This window comes from Macrobrachium rosenbergii, chromosome 1 (genome assembly GCF_040412425.1).
Source record: "Macrobrachium rosenbergii isolate ZJJX-2024 chromosome 1, ASM4041242v1, whole genome shotgun sequence".
In the NCBI taxonomy this organism is placed as follows: domain Eukaryota; kingdom Metazoa; phylum Arthropoda; class Malacostraca; order Decapoda; family Palaemonidae; genus Macrobrachium; species Macrobrachium rosenbergii.
Window position 1 is genome coordinate 17,918,679 of NC_089741.1, and position 4,709 is coordinate 17,923,387.

The window sequence follows — 4,709 nt, forward strand, 5'->3', positions numbered from 1 at the left end:
ATGCGCCGAGGTGGTCTCGGTATAATGCTGTATGAGCCGCGGCCCATGAAACTCTCAGCTGGCCGTGGTGGCCTGCGTTGTTGCGTTGACAGGCGCACGATTTGGCTAACTTTAACCTTAACCCTAGAATGGTAACCTGGGGAGATATTCACCCAACTGAATCTGGCAATGACGTAGTACCCCCCCAAGGGGTTGGGGGAGGGACTCCAGTGGCTCAGTACCTTCAGTGCCTTATCTGACTTGGTTGGTGAAGGGTGTGTGGTCCCGCGCTCTCGGCTGGTTTTTGGCTAGAACGCATTTGGGAGAATTTCTCCCAGGGTTACTGTGCCCGTATGTTTGTACATACGGGTGGAATTCTCCCAGTGTTACTATTATTGTATTATTTTGTAAACCCTTGCCTAATATTTTTTTTTTCTTTTCAGGCAAGATTTAGTGAATAAAAGTTAGTGAATTATAAAGAAAAAGGCATACACAGATGAAGAACTGTCTGAACTTATGAACACAACTGGGGCTCTCTCAGTAATTTGTGCAGATAGAAGTGGTTGTGAAAGTGATAATGATGAAATTGATGAACTTGAATGTGACATATTATTTTGTAAACCCTTGCATAATATTTTTTTTCTTTTCAGGCAAGATTTAGTGAATAAAAGTGAGTGAATTATAAAGAATAAGCCATGACCAGCAAAAAGGCATACACAAATGAAGAACTGTCTGAACTTATGAACACAACTGGGGCTCTCTCAGAAATTTGTGAAGATAGTGGTTCTGAAAGTGATAATGATGAAATTGATGAACTTGAATGTGACCTGTTATATGATAGTGATGAAAACCAAGAATATTTACCTGAACCAGGAGATGAGAGTTCTGATGAGGAAGAAGATGACGTGATGATGAGCATGAAGAAGAAAAGAGGAAAAAGGGTAGCCTCTACACCAGTCAAACGCCCCGTCGCATTACCTCTGTTGACCGTTCTCTATCCCCAATTCCTACCGACGTCCCCACACCTATCGCTTCTACCTCAGCTACTCCTGCTGCCACTGATAGGGAAGAAGGCGCCAGCGTGATATTCCGCCCATCGTCACATTCAAGACTACAACGATTGCCACCCCTAGTAAGTTTAGGTGGAGTTGTCGGCCGCAGACCCCAAGTAACGTAAGGACTCCCCACAAGGAACATCGTGAGCGCCTTTACTCCTGGCCCAACTCCAGGGGCGGCAAGGAATGCAGTGTCACCAGAGGAAGCTTTCAGTTTATTTTTCAATGATGATCTCATCCAAGTGATTGTGACGTGGACTAACAAGGCCATTGATACATTTGCCTCAACTATAAAAGAAGATCAGCCACTTTTGCTCCCACTGTGCCATTAGAAGTCAAAGCATTGCTGGGTGTACTTATCATCAGTGCCCAGAAGTGCGATGAACACATCCCCACCAGTGAAATGTGGAGCGTGGATACAGGTTGTGGTCTATACCGTGTGGCAATGTCCGAGGCTCGGTTCAGGTTCCTTATTCGGTGTCTAAGATTTGTGACCCACCCCAAACGCGACAGGTTCGGCGAGAGGTTGACAAGTTTGCTGCTGTGAGGGAAATATGGGACATTTTTATTGAGAGATGTGGCAAACTGTATGTCCCCATGAAAACCTCACTGTTGATGAGCAGCTACTGGGATTCAGGGCCGCTGCCCCTTCCGTATGTACATTCCCAACAAGCCGGCCAAGTATGGAATCAAGCTCGTTCTCATCAATGATAGCAAGTCCAAGTACTTGGTTGGTGGCATCCCATACTTGGGGAAGCAGGGGACTCAACCAAAAGGGCGGCCTTACACTCGGCCATCAGTTTACCCGAGAGCTAACGAGGCCTTACCATGGAACACACAGGGGAACGTCACAACTGACAACTGGTTTACCTCTGTTCCCTGGTATCAGATCTCCTAAATAACTGTGGCATGACTCTTGTTGGCACAGTGCGCGCCAACAAGAAGGAGATACCGAAGGAGATGACGGACAAAGCTACAAGAGAGCGTGGATCAAGTGCCTTCCTGTACACAAAGGAAATGACTCTGGTGTCATATGTGTCTGATACATCCAAGACAACAAAGAAACTAGTGTTGCTCCTGTCATCTCAGCACACTCAGCCCAACATTGGCACTAAAGGAAAACCGGAGATCATTGAATTCTACAATTCAACAAAAGGAGGCGTTGATACGTTTGACCAGATGTGTTCCGGGAATTCCTGTTCGCATAAAAACAAGACGTTGGCCACTCTGTACTTTTTATGGAATGGTGAATGCTGCCAATGTAAACTCTTACATTTTATACAAGGAGAATATGGAAAGAGGGGCAACAGAAAAGTCATATCACGCCAGAAATTCATGCTGCAGCTCGGGAAGGCCCTAATCACCCCATGGGCCACGCCACGGCTGGATTTATTTTTGCCCGATCTTGCAGTTGATCACCACTGTCTGCAATGTACCATCACCAGGCAGTGCTGCAGGATCACCAGGGACATCTTTCTCAGCCAGCAGCGGTGCATTGTGCGCTGTTGTGAGTGCCAGTCAAGTCCGATAGGAATACTGGCGTCACAGATGCAACAAGTCGTCAAGCCGATGTGTCCTCTGCATCTGTATCCAGTCTGTGGTGACTGTATCTAACAGGTGAGTGTATATATAGTACTGTATGTGTTTAATTGATGTACTTTGAGTCATTTGAAGCATAATTTGCCATACTGCAAGTGTTGAATAGAAAAAATTAATTTGGTATGTACTGAAAAATTTACCATTTTTTGTCTGTCTCCCATACAGATTGTATACGAGCTTGGGAGATGGGATTCAGCCAGTACGTAGTCCCATGACAGTAGAGAGTTCTACACCAACAAAAACAAAATTCGGAAATCATTTTTTTTTTTGTCAATTTAATTAGTAAAGTACTCCAAGAAAAGTCTATTTTTTTTCTGTATTTTTGAAAAAAAAATAAAAATATGATTTACAGGAGGATTTCATTTATAATAGCCTCAATAAGAGAGAAGGAGTTATATTTCATTCGTATGTGTTCCAAATAACAAGATTTTCAGGATAAGTATTTTATTTTAATTATTTAATTACCGGGTGAAATTCACCCAGGGTTACCTTTCATGTTACGGAAATGGAGGGTTACCGTTCTAGGGTTAAATAAGATAAAAACTTCTGAGGCTAGAGGGCTGCAGTTCGGTATGTTGTATGTTTGATGACTGGAGGGTGGAGGACCAACTTACCAATTTGCAGACCTCTAGCCTCGGTAGTTTTTAAGATCTGAAGGCGGACAGAAAAGTGCGGACGGACAGACAAAGCCGCCACAATAGTTTTCTTTTCAGAAAACTAATAAGGAGTTGAAAAGGAATTAAAACGACTGACCGTGTTTTACGATCTCCGAACTTGTATCTATGGCAGAGTTATGTTTATTTTAAGTAGTAAATGACTTTGTTGACCGTTATTATACAGTAATTCCATGGACAGTTTCTGTATTTATGATTCCTTGCGTTGAACGTGGAATCCCAACCGCATTCTGTCAAAGCTCAATACTGAAATTCATCGGCTTTCAGACACCGAAGACAATAATTGTCGATTATTATTATTATATTATTATTATGAATCAAAAGATAAGCCTATTATTATTATTATTATTATTATTATTATTATTATTATTATTATTATTATTATTATTATTATGAATCAGAAGATGAACCCTACTCACACGGAACAAGCCCACAGGGGCCATTGACTTGGAATTCAGGCTTCCAAAGAATATGCTATTCATTAAAAAGAGTATTAGGCTCACGGTATTTCATCGCTAAACCTAACACGTGATTTTATAAATTTCCCTCCGTTTTGAAGTCTTCAAACGCTCTCCAAGCAACTACAAAGCAGCGAATTTCTGTTTTATCTCCGGTAAATTTGCAAGAAGTCTCCTTTACGTAACCCCACCAGCGCTTAGTGGTCCTTGCCGGTCGATTCCTTTGTTTACCATGGTGTGCACACCTCCCCAGTCTCATGGGCTAAGAGTGAATTATTTACGCCCTTCTGGCTACTAAGGGATAAGAAGTGATAAAAAAAAAAAGCACTGTGTTATTAACATCGGGTCGGCCAGTCGTGAATACCCGCGTGTTACACTTTTTTTTTTTACGCTTGTTTCCGTCAGCCGTCAGGACTTACCTTCGTGATTATGATGCAGTTTGTGTCTTTCTTCGAGTAGCACAAGCTGTTGTTAAGAATTAGTAACGCCAGTTACGTAATATCTCTCGGAATTGTCGTGTCTGTTCCTGGTCACCGTGGCTTTGGTGAGTAACCACTTACCGAGTTTTCTGTCTGATGTTAGGCCTAGTCTTGCCTTCAGTGGTCTCTTAGGATCTTGTGTGACTGTTGCATGGGTTATTCACGCAGGTCATTTACTTGTTACGTATCTTTTCATCACTGCCTTTCATAATGCTTTCTGAAATTTCATGTCTATGGTTTCATGGCATATATGGCAGATTTAGGAGAGAGAATAGCCTTCTACTCTTACGGTACATCAGTCGTTTAGGGGACGAGTTGATTTGTTTATCTTGTTGCCAACCCCCATGCTTTCGTATCTGGTCGTATAATTATAAATCTGATCTGGAAAACTTTGCAATAGTAGTTTATGTGGGCATTAGGCTTTCCAATGCCTCCTAGGACAGGATGGCCTTCTGGGGATAATAG

At 42.5% G+C, this 4,709-nt stretch overlaps 1 pseudogene; it reads left to right on the top strand.

Annotated features, from left to right (window-relative positions):
* Positions 1–416: 416 nt before the first annotated feature.
* On the top strand, positions 417–2,648 carry LOC136838746 (piggyBac transposable element-derived protein 4-like; annotated as a pseudogene).
* The last annotated feature ends 2,061 nt before the right edge of the window (positions 2,649–4,709 follow it).